At 39.7% G+C, this 18,715-nt stretch overlaps 1 long non-coding RNA gene across 1 annotated transcript; it reads left to right on the forward strand.

Annotated features, from left to right (window-relative positions):
• The first annotated feature begins 378 nt into the window (after positions 1-378).
• On the forward strand, positions 379-15,398 carry LOC109366107. Its single transcript, XR_004158920.1, has 2 exons — positions 379-2,205; positions 14,715-15,398. It is a non-coding gene; the product is annotated as an uncharacterized LOC109366107 (long non-coding RNA).
• Positions 15,399-18,715: the final 3,317 nt, after the last annotated feature.

The following is an 18,715-nucleotide window of genomic DNA, read 5'->3' on the forward strand; positions in this document are numbered from 1 at the left end:
GGCCTGTTCTCAGACTCTGCTCAGCCACAGGCCCTGACCGGGAGCAGAAAATGAATTGCTTTTTTTTATCGACCTCAAAGGGGGCCTGTTACGGGCAGGCCAACGCTTGGCATTTCTGCTTGATACTCTCTTGCCAGACCAGCCCCAGGGCCCCAGCCTGGCAGCAGGTGATGTTCCCAGCATGCCTCCAGCAACCCAGGGGCTGAGGCTGCACCCACAGGCAGTCTGTGCTCTCACACAAGCTATGGAGCCCAGAGCGAGTGTCCCTGAATTGTAGTGGCACCACTGGGGCCTTTTGGCAGCTGCTCACAAACTGTTCATAGAATCATAGAATGATAGAATGGCCTGGGTTGAAAAGGACCTCAAAGATCATCTAGTTTCAACCCCCCTGCCATGGGCAGGGTGACCAACCACTAGACCAGGCTGCCCAGAGCCACGTCCAGCCACATCTAGAACTGTCTGACAGACAGAGATGATGTTGCTTTATGTTGTGTGCTGTCAGGGTTTTGTGGTTGGGCTTCAGGGGCTGTATCTTGGCTTTTGTGTTCCTCAGGAGAGGAGCAGGGTATGACTCGAGGAAAGTAAATAAGGACTTTTAAAGACATGTTTATTTATGGACGGGCTTTCATGCATGCATCTGACAGCACTCCACATAAAATATAATTAAAACAAGCATCATGCTGAATATGATTCAGAAAATAAAAATGTCTTTAAATACAGTTAACTGCCAGCGGCTCAACATACCTCATTCCTCTGGGGAAGGAGGAACAGAGACACAAAGCTATGTGACTACAGAAGGCATGAGATGAGGGTATTTTTAGGGGAAGCACAACTTGGGGAAGTAATTGACTCCTGACAAGGGTCTACTGCAAGAAACACTCCTGAAGCCTCCCAGCACTGGAGCATGGCTAAGCCTCTAGGGTAGCTGTCAGACCAATGGGGAAGTCAGGAACATCAGTGCTGCTATTCCAAACTTTTCCTTGATCCTGCAAGTCCACAATTTTCTATGTTTTCTGCCTATTTTTTTCTTCCATTTCCATTCAGGCCTGCAGGAGGCAACCTCCAAAACAGATGTGAGAGGCTTCCTCCCTCCAGCCTTGTCATACTGTGCTTGCCACCAAATCTGAATGGCAGAAGCTGCTTACAGCTTTGAAAAACTGCCTTTTCTTTCTTCAGTCTGCATGAAAAAGAAAATGCAATTCCATTATTGCTCCCAATACCACAAAAGGCAATATCGAAATCCTGAGAGAACATTAGTGGAGTCAGGATGACTTTTCGTTTAACTGTAGAATTTTTAGAGATGATATTATCCTTAAGAAAATCTCGTTGAAAATTACAGGTTTCTCTAGTCAAAGTGATAGACTTATAAGTATAATAATGAATTTTTTGCGTTCATACTTATTGTCAGAAATGCTGGATACTTTACCTGCACAATTTTAATAATACTGCTGTAGCTTATGTCTTCCATATAAAGAAAACTGCAGAAGAAATTGTGATCCATGTTCTTACCCTTTCACTTAAATTTTGTTTCCTAAGAGATCAGATACAAATCTTAGTTTCTTTGATCTTATGCTCTGTATTGGAATTTATTTATAAATGTCTAATATGGTCACAAGTTGATGTACATATGTATGTTTTAGGAAGTTTTTCACACAGAGGGTGCAACAGGTTGCCCAAAGAGGTTGTGGATGCCCCATCCCTGGAGGCATTCAAGGCCAGGCTGGATGTGGCAGTCTCGTCTAGAGGCAGGTGACCCTTCTCATAGCAGGGGGGTTGAAACTAGATGATCATTGTGGTCCTTTTCAACCTGGGCCATTCTATGATTCTATGATTCTATGTATACATACCACTGGCTAAGGTACTAGGACATTGCTGAGGTGTTAGCTGGTTAATGTGCCTGAATAGGCTTGAAGAGGGAAGGAGCAAGGTAGTGCAGAAGAACTGGGGAGGTGCAAGATGTTATGAAGATGTGTAGAAGTATTTGGATCTGTGTAGAGAACAGAGGTTCGCTTTCAACTTGCTATATTTGAGCAAATTCCCAAGAATTTTTACATTTTGTCTGTTTTGTCTAGCAGTTTGGTGGTCCGAACAGAGAAAATGAAATGACAGAGAGAGATTTGCAATCAAAAAGATGGAGTTGGATGTCCTTTATGACCCTTCCTAGTACAACTTTGTCACCTGGAAGAACTGATACAGTGCCTTATGGTAAGATAAACTTGGGAGAAGAGCTTTGTGACCAGCATGAGTACCACAGGTGCAAAATCTTAAAATGCTGCATAAATGGACTCTGACATCTCAAACTGCTCATTTTAAGGTGAAATCTAAATCTAAAAGCAGATTTGTAAAAATTATATTTTGTTTCTCATGGATAAAAATCTATGTTTTATGTTCCTTACTGTTCACTAAATATCTCAGCCCTGTCCAAGTGCGTGACTGTATTTTCCCATGCACCGGGAGGAAATGGAGCGTCTCATTGCCCTGCAGCTGTGACTCCCCCCGCAGTGAATAGGTGATGACAGATGGGACATTGGTTTTGGAATTCACATGATTTCTGAAATCCCACGTGCTTGTTGGTGGGCATGGCAGTGTTTATTCTCATCATTTTACACCCAGATTTTCCCTCTGCTGGTTTATATTAGAAAAGAAAAAGACAATTACTATGTGTATATGTATATATTACTATTACTTGAAACAAAGCTTAGATATTTCCTGCTCTTTTTCCACTCCTGTCTCCCGCTGCAGCCCAACCCAGCCCACCCTGGGGAAATACTTCTCATTCTGAGGGTGTGCATTGTGTGGATACTGGCAAGTGCTCAGGGTTATGCTAAGAGGGAGGCAGCAGCTGAGTCAGAAGCACTGCGGTAGCACTGGGCTGGGGGCAGTCAGCAAAGAACAAGCAGAGGGACAGTTCTGCTTCTGGCTGCTAATGAGCTTTCTGGTGGCAGCAACATTCTCATCAGGCTATTTGTTTTTACAGGCTGCCCTTTGTTGACTTTAAACTTGTTTTCCTTGCCATGCAATACAAATATTCTCAGGCGTTAAGCTTTCCTTGCCCTGACTGCCTTCTTTTCGTCTGGGACCATGTAGGAGCTAAATTTAAACTTGATTGATAGTGTTTAATTCAGAGAGGGTCAGAGTGCTGTTTTCTTCTTAAATGTTCTCTGGTTTGCTTCTTCCTTTGACTATCATCTCTAAAGTATTGTACTCAGTCCTGCTTTCCAGCGAAACCTTTTCTGCTTTCCTTGCTGATGTGAGATATTTGCTCTTTATTATGTGGAACTTCATGCCACTTTGTCTGCTTCTATAAGGAAAAGACAAGGCCTTCATCACACCTAATTTAGATGTATGAAAATTAGATGTCCGTCTTGGGAAGCGCTTTCATGACGCTTTGTCAGCATGTGACATAGGAGCGGCCACAGAAATGTCTGTACTAGTTGAGAGTGAATGAACAAATTAACTGATACTCTTTCTCCTACACAACATATGAAGATGATTAAGGTGTAAGTAATGCCATGGCATGAAGAGTTCTTCCCTCTTTAAGTCCTCTTCCAGGTCCAGTTTTGGAGGGTCAGGACAATTTGGAGGGATCTGATTCCGAGTAATTTAGTAATCTTTGATGTGCATCTATTCTGACTATCTAGTCTGCCTTGTAGCATAAGCAAATCTTTTTCTTCAACAAGAACAGCTACAGAATTGTGTCACATGAAGTACCATCTCCTTTTGTTTGCTCCAAATCTGGGTTTTACTTCCTTTCATGTGATGTTTTCTGCTTCATATATTGAAAGAAACAGTAAAAAAGTTAATCCCCAAGCATTTTCTTCAGTGCATTCATTGTTTTGCAGACATCACTCTGTTGTCTCTTTTCCAGTCTGAAGACTATTCTGAAATGCTATTTAACTTCTCTGAATGATCATCACTTAGTCTTATGGACTTAGTCTTGTGGGGAGCATTTAGGAGTTATTCCCCCTATCTATACCAGACCTGAAACTGCCTATCTTGTTTCTGACTATGGGAGAAACTGGGTGACTAACTTAGGAATTAGTGTGGGTGACTTATGGTGAGATTGCTATAGTTAGATTCGTTTCACTCTGAAATAATCCAGTGCTGTTTCCTCAATCAGTTTGGAAAAGCGGTGATGTAAGATAAAGAAAAACATTAAAACATATTATCACGTGTAAAAGTATGTGAAATAAAAGCTCTGATGAAGCCAGTGCTTACTGGAGATTAGCTGCAGAAGTCATTTGACAGCAATGACTGTTTTTTATCAGCTTCACTTGATACAAATATGCTTGAATATATCGGTGTTAGATTTATATCAGCTGGAGTTGTCTGGATCATTTGACATATTTCTCTCCCTTCCTGCTTTTCTTTTAAGGTCTGCAGCTTTTCCCTCACCCTCATACGTCAGTAAGCAGGGAGGAGGTTCGAGATATTTTTTACTCTCACTTTCCTTTTTCTTACCTGACTGATCCAAGGTGGTGTGAGATCTCCCAAGATTGCTGTTGTCAGTAAAGGGAGGTAGGGAGATGTGTAACAGGAGATAGTGAAGGAGGGATTGTGGCTTTGGCAAAAGTTTGCTCATAAAATGGGCTAAGCCGGTCATGAAATCACCCTTGATTTACAAACACAATTATCTTTTAATGTTACCATTGTAGTTGATGCTCTATTCTCATTTCTTTGTTTATGCTTCTCCCTGGGAGAATAATTTATATTTTCATTGTCTTTCTCTGTAGAGAAAAGACAAGGAAATTCTTTTTAAAAATGCGTTAAAACATAGTAATCCCTTTACACCCTACTGAAAATCATTTGGTGTTAAATTACAATAACCTTACCTTAAATCTTGGTTACTGTAATACATTTACAGTCAAAGCAAAGTTGTCTAACGTGCCAGCCTGAGGACCAGTGTTCCCTTTGTGCAAATTTCATGGCTACAGAAGAAAATCTGAGTTTAGCATTGAAAGACAGTTGTAGTCCATCTTTGCAGTCCTACAAGGATATGTGTATGCCTGATAGAGCAGAGATGGTGTACCTGTGGGGTCCTAGCAAAAAGCAATTGAGTTGTGGTTACTCGGCTCCTACAGGATACACTAGCCTCTTTAGTGGAACATTAGGAAGGAACATTTTTAGTCATCAATTATTTTTTTGAGAAATATCATGGTGCTTATAAAAGGCTAAGACAGACAAATGTGGGAAATTCAGAATGAAGACTTGGGTCATGCCACTGCATGAATTTTACTTTTTCCAGAGCAACTTCAGCAGAGGAAGAAAAATTACATTCCTCCATTGAGTGTGTTTCCTTTAGTTTCTCAACCACGATGTCTTTTAAATGAAGGCTTTTATGTATCAAGGTCACAAGTGCCTGAGCTTCCAGAAAGTCCTTCAAATAAGAAGCGATTGTTCAGGGGCTTAAATCAGACTCTGTAACTTACAGCTTTCAGACTGTCCTCTTACATCTTGTTTAATGTGTCTTTCACAAATTAAACACAGTTTATGCCAAAGTTCTGAAATGATGAGAAAGCATTCTCCCCCCTCCTTTATCACTACCAGCTTCAATTCTGTAGTTAAATCGGAATTACTGCACGTTTACAACACAACTAATTATGAACAACAGATAAATTCCCATTTTGCCCATCCTGATTATTTATTGCTACGGTTAGTTATTTGAGATTTTATAATTTACAGATGAAGTAAGTCCCTGCACTGGTGCGATCAGGACATGGCCCAGCATTATCTGATGTAAAAGGCTGCTGCTCTGCGGATGTTAGTAGTTTATGAAACAGACCTTGCTAGTATTTCTTATGTTACTCTTTCATACTATATAGGAGGCTTTACTCAGAGTATTTCTCTTTTCCCCCTCTCTTCCTCCCTCCCTCTATCTTTTTCACATTCATGGAACCAAAATGCCCCAGAAAATATTACAGCTATGCACATTATACAGATGCCAGGGCAGCATGTCAAATACTTTATTTTCACAATGAGAGTGCAAAAAAACTGCTGCCTTCTTCCTCTGTTCCACTGTCTACCAGCATTTTCAGAGTTGTCATTTTGCCAGACCTTGCTAGCCAGTAACAGAATAACCAGCTAGAACTAAAATATCCTAGCCATGTGTAAAACAAATTTTGTAATAACTATGAAGAACAGAAAGAAAGTACCTGGCAAAAATATCTCTTTCATTGAGTAGGAGGACAAGGTGTCCTTTTAGGCCTCAAAAAGTCCAAAACTTACAAGTTAAGTCTTGATTCTCTCAGTTTCATCCTGAGTACTGGACGAGTGGAACTAACAAAAGCAAAACAACAAAAAACTCTTCTAAGTCTCTTTCAGTACATAGCAACTGCCTGAGGGATAGTCTTGTCTATTATGTGCTTTTCTCATAGAATGTTTCTGGTAAACAGTTTGCCTTAAAAATGTCTGTCACTATTATCCCTGCACTTACAGGGAATTCTATTATTTTGAATGCACAAAATGCCCCACTGAGACAGCCATGTAATCAATACAAGACTTCCTGATGGTGCTCTGAAAAATACTTCTTGAGAATCATTGAGTATAGCGATTTCTTGAACTTGCTCCCCATAGTAGAGTACAATTGCCTGAATTTTTCTAATAGAGAAGTCTCTTGTAAAAAAGTCCCCTACAAAAGTAGCCTGGTGAGCTCCTGAAGGATAAAAACCTCTGTATAGTCTTTTCTCTTTAGAAATCTCTTTTTTTCCCTTTTTTTTATTCTTGTACTAGCCAGCAAGATGTGTGCCCATTTCTTACTCTTTGTCACATGAAAACTCTAAAAATTAGAGTCCAAGCTGCATGTCATTCTTTCCTTAACTGCCAGATACATATTATGGAATTATAGCACAATTTGAGAAGAATATTCTAACACCCTTAAATCTTCCAGCAAGACAATGAGGATCTCTGAAATTCTCACCTATAATTTACTTTTATTTATCATAGATGAACAGTGATTATTGTGAAGGTCGAAGATACCTGGAGTGCAACTTCAGAAATATTATTTCTCAAAGCTAGGAGTTCCTTGTCTCCTCTTATTCTGGTGAGATGCTGACTGTCCAGACTACACCTAGGAAAATGAAAGAAACCTGAAACCCCAGGGACACTAACCTCTGTGAAGGAATTAGCAAGAATACAAAGATGAAAAAGCAGATGTTAAGGAAGCCTGGCTTATGAGAAGGGCTGGAAAAAGTGATTTGTTTAATCTGGAACTGACAAAAATGAGGGAGGACATCATGGCTGTTTTCTAATATGTAAATAGTTCTAAACAAGATAAGTTGTTCACCACATCTCCTGTTCTTATGGCAAGAAATAATCAAATTAATATTAAATAGAGAGGCTTTAAATTAGATATTAGGAAAAAGCCTTTCTTAATGAGGAAATCCACAATACAAAAGAATCATCACCTTCAAAACTTGATAACTAAACAATTCCCTTGGCTCATAATTCACTAGTTTCTAGCTATGCAGTGAGTTGAGGTACATTAAATTACTCCTTTTTACAAGGCATTTTGATATTTCTTGGCAAGCCAAAAGGTAAGTAGGACAGTCGAAAATGGAAGCCATAAAATGTAGGGTTTCATTCTAGGCAGAAGGCTGGGAAAAACATCAGGACAATCTTTCTGGTTATTAACTAGTGTTCTAGTTAGACAAATGTGATCATACAATCATAGAATGGTTTGGGTTGGAAGGGACCTTTCAGATCATCCAGTTCCAACCCTCCTGCTACAAGCAGGAATACCTCCCTCTAGACCATGTTGTTCGAAGTCCCATCCAGCCTGGCCTTCAGTGCCTCCAGGCTGGGGCATTCACAACCTCACTGGGCAACCTGTTCCATTGTCTCACCACCCTCACAGTAAAGAATTTCTTCCTAATATCTAGTCTAAATCTACCCCCTTCCAGTTTAAAGCCTGATTAGAGGAATTCATAGAATCATAGAATCATAGAATTGTTTGAGTTGGAAGGGACCTTTAAAAGTCATCTATTCCTAATGTTCTTTTTGAATGGGATTGATTCCAGCTCTCATAGACAAAATATTGGGTCATTTTTTTCCCTTTCCATCACTGTCTTTGATACCCACCTGTCCATACTTTCCTGGCTTGCAGTGGACCATGAGGATGTCTCAAAAGACTCTGCAGTCCCATACCTGGCCTATAATATCATCCATGAATGCCCTATAGGGAGGCCACCAAGCTTTGCTTCATCAGTTCTCACCATCCTACTGGGGAGAATAAAACACTTCAATTATTTCTTATTCCATAAAGTTGTCTTTACTCTTCAACTTACAACTGCATTGTTGAGCAATCATGTACATGATTTCTAATAATCCCAGCCAACATCCATTTCCCCAGTCACTTCACATTTGGCTTGGAGCAAGATGTTCATTGCACAACTCCTCATGTGTTCGTGATATACACAAACGGTTTACTGAAATACCTGATTCTCCCCTAAAATGTAAAATTCATTGCCTTTTTTTTCCCCAAAGACAGCATTCAAACACATTCTGTAGCTTTTTAGCCCTTGCGTACTACATTTGTTTCATCATTTTAAAATCCTTACTGTGTTGCAGATTTCAGTATGCTTTCTCTATCTAACCTTTTTTTTGCATATATTTATTTCCTATCACTATCAGACTGTGTAAAAAGTCTTCGTGTTTACAAGCTTCCTTTAGGTATTGGAGGGCCACAATGAAGTTTCCGTTCTCCAAGGTGAACAAGTCTAAAGCCCTCAACCTTTCCTAAAAGGAGCGGTTCTCCAGCCCTCTGATCGTTTTCATGGCCTTCCTCTGAACCTGCTCCAACAGCTCTGCATCTTTCTTATGTTGAGGGCTGCAGACCTGAGCACAGTACTCCAGAGGGGGCATCACAAGGGCAGAGTAGAGAGGGACAATCACCTTCCTTGCCTTGCTGATCACCTGGCTTTTGATGTAGCCTAGTATAAAGTTGGCCTTCTAGGCTGCAAGTGCACACTGCTGGCTCATGTCCAGCTTTTCATCCACTAGAACCCCCAAATCCTTCTCTGCAGGGCTCTGCTCCCTCCGAAAAATATCTCCCAGTCTGTATACATATCTGGGATTGTCCCAACTCAAGTGCAACACCTTGAACTTGACCTTGTTGAATATCATTACGTTATTGTAATGATATTACACTAGCTTGTCTAGGTCTCTTTTGATGACATCCCTTCTTTCATATCAACTGCAACACTCAGTTGGTGTCATCCTCAAACTTGCTGAGGGTACACTCAATCCCACTCTCTATGTCATTGATAAAGTTGTTGAAGAACACTGGTCCCAAGACAGATCCGTGGGGGACACCACTCATGACCAGCCTCCACCTGGACATTGACCACAACATTCTGGATATGACCGTCCAACCTTAGAGTTGGAAGGGACTTTTAAGATCATCAAGTCCAACTTCCCTGTAATGAACAGACATGCACAGCTAAATCAGGTTGCCCAGGATCTGATCCAGCCTTGCCCTGGAAAGTCTCCAGGGATGGTGCCTCAGCACCCTCACTGTAAAAGACTTTTTCCTTATATGCAAACTAAATCTGTCCCCTTTAAGCGTGAAGCCATTTCCCCTTGTCCTATCACCACAGACCCTCCTAAAGAGTCTGTCCTTTTCTTTCCTGTAACTTCCCATTAGATATTGAAAGGCTGCTATCAGGCCACCTCACAGCCTTCTCTTCTGCAGAATGAACAGTCCCAGCTTGTCTCTTTCAGCTTGTCTATTTCAGCTTATCCTCGTAGAAGAGGTGTTCCATCCCTTGGATCATTTTTGTGGCCCTCATCTGGACATGCTCCAGTTGTTCCTTGTCTCCCCTGGACTGAGGACTCCACTTCTGTACACAGTACTCCAGGTGAGACTTCATCGGTGCAGAGTAGAGGGGCAGGATCACCTCCCTCAACTTGCTGGCCATACTTCTTTTGATGCAGCCAAGGATACTATTGGCTTTCTGGTCTGCGAAGGCACACTTCTGGCTCATGTCCGTCTTCCCATATACCAGTACCCCCAGGTCTTTTTCATCAGGGCTGTGCTCAATCCTTTCATCCCCCAGCTCGTATTGGTAATGGGGGTTGCCTTGACCCAGTTGGAAGATCTTGCTTTTGGATCTGTTGAACCTCATGAGGTTCACCTGAGTGAGCCCACTGTCTAGGTCCGTTGGGATGGCATCCAGCCCCTCTGGTGTGTTGAACGCACCCTACAGCTTGTTGTCATCTGCAGACTTGCTGAGAGTGTGCTTGACCCCACTGTCAGTGTCACTGAAGAAGATATTAGAGTATCAGACCCAGCACTGATCCTATGGGGCATCACTCATCACTGATCTCCATCCAGACACTGAGCCACTGACTACCACTGTCTGGACTCAATCCTGCATCCAGCTCCTCATCCATTGACTAGTCCACCCATCAAATCCCTGTCTTTCCAATTTGTAGAGAAGAATGTTTTGGGGTGCTTTGTCAAATGCCTTACTGAAGTCCAGATAGATGACATCAGTGGCTCTTCCCTTGTCCATTGTTGTAGTGACACCATTGCAAAAGATCACCAGGTTGGTCAAGCAGGATTTGCCCTTGGTGAAGCCATGATGGTTCTCCTGTATGGCCTCCCTGTCTTCCATGTGCCTTAGCATAGCAACCAGGAGGATCTGCTCCATGATCTTTCCAGGCACAGATATGAGTCTGACAGGTTGGTAGTTCCCAGGGTCATTCTCTTTACCCTTCTTAAAAATGGATATGATGTTACCTTTCTTCCAGTCACCAGAGACTCCACCTATTTCCACAACTTTTCAAATATTGTAGAGAGTGGCTTAGCAACTTCATCAGCTAATTCCCTCAGGACTCTAGGATGCATTTTATTGGGACCCACAGAGTTGTGGATGATCAGGTTCCTCAAGTGGTCACAAACCTGATCTTTGATTACAGTGGGAGGGCCTTAGCTTTCCCTATCCCCTCCTACCAAACCAAACATTTGAGAGCTGTGTGGTGAGCAGTTACCAGAGAAGACCAAAGCAAAAAAGTTGTTGAGTACCTCAGTCTTCTCCTTGTCTGTTGTTACCAGCTTGCCTGCGTCACTCACTAGGGGGTATTCACTGTCCCAGATTTTCCTTTTCTGATTGAAATAGTCCAGCCTTCAAATCCAAATATTTTCAACTTAGAGATAAGAATGTGATGTGGGACCATATCAAAGGCCTTGCAGAATTCCAAGTAGATGACATCAGTTGCCCTTCCTTTGTCCACTGATGCCATCACTCCATCATAGAAGGCCATCAGATTGGATAGGCAATACCTGTCCCTGTCCACAGTGAAGCAACACTGGCTGACATGGATCACCTCATTTTCTCACGTGCCTTAACATAGCTTCCAGGAGGATCTGTTTCATGGCTAAAAACCTGCTAGTCTTCCCCACTTTGACACTGTTTTGGTCTTTTAATAGCAATCTTACTCTCTGTCCCCCGCTTCATCCTTTCAATACCATTACCAGTTTACTGTTGTTGCAACTTCACACGTGATGTGGGAAAGGGTGGAGAAAAAACTCCTTTCACCCTCCTGTCCCACTTTTGGGGAGAAGGAAAAAAAGTGATCCAATTAAGATAAGAAGAGATAACAAATGCACTGTAAATGATATAAGAATGTAAGATTCTTACATTCCCCTCTTACCAAACATAGAGATTATTAGTTGATCTCCAAGAACATAGCTTGGTGCCAGGTTCTGTTTTCTCTGTGGATGTTTCAGTGTGTATGTACGCTGGCCTACAACAATTAACTCTCATACACCCAAATTTAAAACTGTATGTAGTAGCTTAGATCAGGAACTTTTATATTTCTGCTGTTCTTTTTTTCTCTTAATATTCAATTGTAATCTGGGATTTGCAGGGATATGGTTACCTGTGATGTGTGAGGTAATGTGGAGAGAAAACTGGAACATTTTCATTCCTTGCTGTAGCAGAAATTCATGCTCATAAGCAGGATCTAAAATGGGAATGCTTGTAGGCAAAGTGCCATGCCACAGACTAGTGTATAAGACATTGAGAAATGAAAAGAAAAAAAAAAACACATGTTAAGATCTGCAAGTTACTTAAAACTTAACAAAAGAAAACTTTGTATTATGCAAAATACTTAGGAAAACAAACCTTACACAAAAAGGATTTTTGGAATTATTGTCAGTAGCCTCAAATGGCATACTTCCTAAATGTCTTTTGAAAATATATGAGGGAAGATTTATTTAAAAGTGCCTGTAGGGGGAGATGGTTGCCCAGGAGACTGGTAGTAAACATTTCATCTCCAGGTCACCACTAAGCCAGTTCTGCTCACTAATGGGCAAAAGTCTACTGCACTATTGTCATTAGGAAAGTCCGTAAATCACCTGAGAGTCTATAGAGATGTGAGAATGTCTGTTTCAATAATGTATATAAATAATTTTCTTATAATCTTATAATTCTCAAGTACACATGCAAACATTTTTCTGAATGTTTATATAAATGCTAGTCTAGAAAATCTTGTCACTTTAGTTTAAAAGCCTAAACTCATTAATTACATCAACATAGAGTCTCTCTTTCCTTCCTCTCTCCCTTCCTTCTTTTTTTCCTCCCCTCCTTCCTTCTTTCTTGTTCTTTCTTCCTTTCTCTCTCTCTCTCTTTCTTTCTTTCCATTTCTCTTTTTTTCTTTCATGAACAATTTCAGTTCGTTTGTGAAGTGTCTTAAAGACACCAAACTTTATAAGAAGTCTTTATCATCTGTTTTCTTTTAAAGTATAGCACATCACTGGAATTTTGGAGAAAAATAAAATGACATCTGGGACAATTTTTCCTCTAGAAAAACAATAATAAACAAGGCACTAAAAATGTTTTGCAGCAGCCACTGTCTGAAGTATATTGTAGCAAAGCATGATATGCTAGAAAGCAACTTGATCAGATTCTATTAAGGGTGATGTCTTTCTTTAATCCATTGGAGAAGAGAACAAAGCTTAAATGATTTTGTTTAATAGCAAACAGACAATAATATCAATAGTACTTCCCATTTAAACTTATGGCAACCATTAATATGTGCTGTGTGCATACCCAACAAAGATACATTTTCCCAGTTTGGTGGGTTTCATCCTTTGAAGCATGTCTCTACCAAAAAACAGATTTCAATTTCCTTCAGGGACCACAAAATACCCAGTTCTTTTCCCCTCCTTCACTGTGGTTAGAAGTTTATTTTTCAGTTGTGGTAAGTGCTTTGCACCATATTTATCTGCATGTTGTTTGTTTTAGGAATAGAGCATAGAACACGCTTATTTTCGACATAGTCTTCTACCAGGGGAAACGCTAACAAGCAAGAGGCTGCACAGAAATAGTTTAATGAAATTATTATGCCCAGCCATACTGGTTGAATCAGAAAGTCTGCAAGAGTCTCTAGACTATAGCTGAGGAGTGTCTCCTGCAAGAAATATGTTACTGTCAACTTGAACACAGGCCCAGCCAGCAGTGGGGCTGGGTGGCCTTTGGTTTGTAAACCCAGACAAGTCATTTAACTTTCCAAAGTCTTGTCCGCATAAGGGATATTTTCTGTATATTTTCCCACTTTGCATCTTATGGCAACCTTATAGTTTCTCAGGACTGAGATGCATACATGGCTCCCACAGTCTTTTATATCGCTACAATGGCAAATTAACACTGACAGCTGGTGAAATTGTGAAGTCTCCTGGAAAGTATGCAAGCCTTCCATGAAGCAAAATTTTGGAACTATGAGGGATGTTACATTATGTAATTTCGTACATAATTTGTTACATTATGTAATTTGATTGTGTGCTGATTCTACTACCAGTGATTTCAGTCATATAGTTTTTCAGATTTCACATTTCAAGGAGATTTGCAAACCTGAAGAGAGTTTGGCCTTTATTTTGGAGGACATCACCACTGGTGATGGTGGAAGTCATCACTGCGTAATGAGATTAAAAGATTTGCAGCATCCTTTTCTCTATTCTTTCTGAGGCAAAGAAGGAAAGGAATGGTTAAACCAACATCAGAATGCTTGCTAAATATGTTTGCATGTGCGTGAGTGCGTGCACATTTTTCCCATTACAAACTCAGGGCTGACTATGTTTTTTTCCTTAAGATCATCTGTATGAAAGGAGAACAAGTATTCTAAGACATCTCTAAATAAAGTTTCAGCATTTTGAGAAGGCTGATTTTAATTCTTTTTTTTTTTAACGTCGGTAATATTTGTTCAGCACAAACACTCTACAAGGAGTTGAAAGCAGGAAAGCAAGAGACATTGAAATTTCTGATACTTTCCATGTAAAATTCATGAGGGAAAATACACATGCTTTTTGTGCTTATGTAGTAAATACATTCTGCGTGTTTCTTGATTTATCACGATTCCTTTATGTATTCATCATTTGAATTTGCTCTTTGAGATTCTGGCCTATATTTTCTACTTGAACTATTGGGTATTTTGGAGCTGTGATGATCCTGATCATAGTCTCACTACAGTGTCACTCATATCTTCTGCTATTATCATGACAAAATCAGAATAAAATGAATATATCTATCCTTCAGTCCTGTTACAACATCACTTTTACACGGCACTACTCCTAAATCTTGTCCTTTTTTTTTCAAAGTCATTTTCCACTTCTACTTTATTTTTGCTCCTGCTTGGTTATCTTACCTAAGCAAGGGTAAGAGACCATTTGCCTTTTGCCTTTTGCAGCTTCACATGCATGCATCTATCTCTTACAGGACTGCATTAGACCAAGTGTCACTAGCAAATTGAAGGAGATGATTCTTCTCTGTTGAGTACTGGTGAGACACTTGAAGTGCTGGGTCCAGTTCTGGTTCCCCAATACAAGAGAGACACAGTGCTACAGAGTGAGTCTAACAAAGGATACCAAGGACTGGAGCACAGGTTGTTTGTGAAAAAGCCGAGGGAGCTGGGACTATTCAGTGTTAAGAGGAGAAGGCTTGGCTGGGTGCTACTGCTGCTCGTAACTACTTTGAAAAGATGCAGCAGACTTTGGATGATGGACTGATGTAGGACACGAAGTAACGGATGCAAGTTGCAAGAAGGAAAACTCCAGTTAGAAAGTTTTTTTTCCCCCAGAGTGCGCAGTCAAACATTGGAGAAAGTGCCTGGGGAAGACATAGAATCTCCACTCTTGGAGATACTCAAAAACTCAATTGGACAAGGTCCCCTCCAACCATTGTATCACTTTTGTTTGAATTATTAATATGAAAACATGGATTGTAGCATTGTTTGATTCTCTGATTACTGTGGTCATTTTGATCAGCAGATGATGAATGAATTTTGCCTTGTTGTCTGTACATTTCTTCTGCATGTCTGTCTCTGTGTGTATTAGCAATTGCTAATACTAGATAATGTGTGTGTTTCTGAACTCTGAGAAAAATAAAACATATCAATAATTATTACAGTGTATACTTTATTTATTTTCGGGGCTAGATTTTGAAGTATGCTTTCACAGAAACAAAAAGAATAACAAATTTGAAAAAAAAATCCAAAAATTTGGCAGGAAGGGAAAAGTATATAATGTCTCAGTTTTAATTTGACTTTCTACATAGAGGGTTCAAAAAGAGAACATATATCTGCAACAGAAAACAGAACTTATATTACAAAGTATAATCATATTCCTTGTGCATACCTCAGAATTTTGTTGTTGATTTCTCTTTCACTACAGAAGAAAGCAAAGCTTAGAAGTATGTTTTTTTTTACTTCTGACTTTAGTGAGTAAGACTTAGGAAATATCATAAAATCATATCCAATATCAAATCTTCCACATTTGGAGCTGCCTTTTCACATAAAGAAATGTAGCATAAAAAATTCCCATAATTTCACAGTTAAAAGGAAAATAGGGCATGAGATGTATCTCACCAGTTTGCTGTGGTTCCCAGCAGCTATACGGAATTATTGCTTGAAACAAAGAATAATAAAGCGGGGAATAATACACAAGGGATATATATATAGTACAGAAGTATTTGAATCTTGGAAAATTGTGGGTTTTTTTGTCAATAAATGTAGCATACCATTAAAATAATGTCAGAGAAAAAATTGGCCTATTTTGTATTTTGAACATTATTGATCTAAATCATGCTACATCTGACTTGAGAGAGAGGCTGAGATCTGACTACACAACACATGCCTCCAGAAGTTAAAATAATATGACTGAGGAAATGCTTTCTATTATTTGTTATAGAATAAACGGACATCAACCTCTAGGACTTCTGGAAATTTGCCTTTTTTACATCCATTCTTTTTTTGTGTTTTGTTTGTTTGTTTGTTTGTTTTTTGTTCTTTGGGTTTTGGGGGGTTTTTTGCACAAGACATTTAGGATTGATGATGCTGAGGCAAAATTTCTGTGTATATTGGATAATGTTTATGTAATTTCATTCTGTTTTTTCCTGAGAAGGTGAATTTGGCCCATTGAAAATGGCAGTGTTTGTCCATAGATGGGAAATTTATGGATTTCATTAGTTGTTGGCACATGGAGATTTTTTGAATAAAATATGCTATTTAATTAAATAAAAAATTGGAGGAAGCCTGAACTGCAAATAAAAGTTATTAAAGGGATGGGAAAATAAATGGACATGAGTTGACAAAGTTGCTCTCTGTATTTTTTTTTTAATTAATTTTTGACTAATCTGTAATCCAGTACTTTTGACTGCATTTTTTGTTTTGGGTGTGGTTTTTTTTTCGTATGTGGCATGTATGTATTGGTACTTTTATTAGTCTACATTAAATTAAATTAATTTATTAATCTGCATTAAATTTGACATAGAAATGTCAAATTTAAAACTGAAAGAATGGAGTTTCAGCATCTTTCTTAAAGCTAACAAAAGCCATATTCCATAGTCTTTCATCTAAATCCCTGTTTAAGCAGCAGTGAGAAGTACTAAGGGTTGCAACACATGACTGAAGTAAATATGATTTTTTGTAATTAAACTGAATCAAATCAAACAGCTTTTACAGACCTTGTAAAATCCTTTTTTACTGAGACAATTCCCACTGATACTAATGAAAGCCTTAACTGAGTATAGACTGAATTAATAATAAGAAATATCTAGAGTTAAGTCAGAAGTTTCATTACTGTAAGCCTATAATCTATTCTATTTTAGGGCCATTTCCAAGTTTTTAAAACCTGCATTTAAAATACACACTTTTTCATGTCAGAGGGAATTTAGGAAAGTATCATACTAAACTGTGATATTTCTCATCTTTAGTGCTGAAATTGAGCTTCATTCTTTACCAGGAATTATTGAATCTGATGAGCTCCAAAGGCTCTTTCAACCCTGGATTTTCTGTGATTTTTCTTTCACTTTGGTTCATGTGAACTTGTACCTCTGAATATCCTCTTTGGGATAAAGATTAAAACAAATTCAACTGCCAGTGTGAAGCTTAACTAAACTGCATGGAACAGTGATATAGCATAGTTCCTGTTTACTGCTTTTTCCCCAGCTTTTCTCACTGCTTAGCACAGGGTACTCACCAGCATTACAAGAGAAGTCTGGTAGAGCCCACCTTGGGTGTGGGCTGATTTCTAGCAGTATGCTGCAGGCTCTGGTGCACGATTTGCACAGGAAACTTGGCAGGAACACTGCACTTCCCTTCAGGGACATTTTTTGAGAGAGACATTGCTGATCTGCCCTGCAAGGAGTGTTCATTCTGCAGGACAGAAATCTACAGTTATCTGTGCCAGGCATGATGAGGCTGTCCCATGCTATGCTGCAAAATTACATTAAATGGCAACTTGGTTTTCAAGCAGTACAGATTTGGGATATAATCTAGGCTTTATTTATACACAAAATCCCAGCTTGGTAAAAGACCAGCTGGGACATAAGCAGGGTGGTTACTGCTCAAGAAAATGGTATGTAGTAACCAGCAGGGAACTTGTCAGCTACTACTGACTCCGAATAATGCAAAGATGCTGAATAATGCAAAGTTGCTGAATAATGCTAAGTCCTGGGGATGCTGACAGGTTAATGCAAGCAAGAGGTCTGCAACCTAGCTAGACCAAGACCTGCAGCTGTACTGAAAATGAATGCATACAGGACAAGCTCCAATAGCAGTGATGAGGATATTTGTGTGGTCAGCAATTTTTGCTGTAACAATGGTTACTGTTCATATGTATGAAATATGTACAGTCATCTATGTAGCTAATTAACAATACTAAGTTTTAGAAATATTTTGTTTATGGAGAATCAGACTAACTTGTGGATCCTAGCTGCAGGGTGGTTATACCCATTGCTTGATGTTTGGCCAGTATTCTGCTGCCTTTCACATTGCTAAATTAAGGAAACTTGAGTAATGAGTCTGATATCAAGTCAAATTTGTTGCAAGGCGGAGGGGCCAGGGTGGGGGGAGAAGGGCTCATGTCTCCAGCTAGTAGGAGTGGTAGCCCTGAGAGAAAAAGTTATTTCCATCTCCTAGGAATCCTAACTCAGTGCCAGTGCCTGCTCTCCAAGACCAGCATTGTCTTAAACACTGATTCTAATCAGAGACCAACGCAGAGTCTCCCTTGTTTGTGTCCAGCTCCATTTATCCAGCAGCTCTCTTAAAAGATCTAACAGTGCCAATAGCGTGTGCTGCTAGCACAAAGTCTTCACAGACACAAAGCGTGTGTAGGGTATACTTTTTGGACAGACCTTTTGCCTAAAGGATCCTAGAGCTCCTTTGCAGACATCTAGTGCCACTTACCACAACAGTAACAATCTCTTTAATTGATAGATGG

The sequence above is a fragment of the Meleagris gallopavo genome, chromosome 2 (assembly GCF_000146605.3).
Source record: "Meleagris gallopavo isolate NT-WF06-2002-E0010 breed Aviagen turkey brand Nicholas breeding stock chromosome 2, Turkey_5.1, whole genome shotgun sequence".
Taxonomy (NCBI): Eukaryota; Metazoa; Chordata; class Aves; order Galliformes; family Phasianidae; genus Meleagris; species Meleagris gallopavo.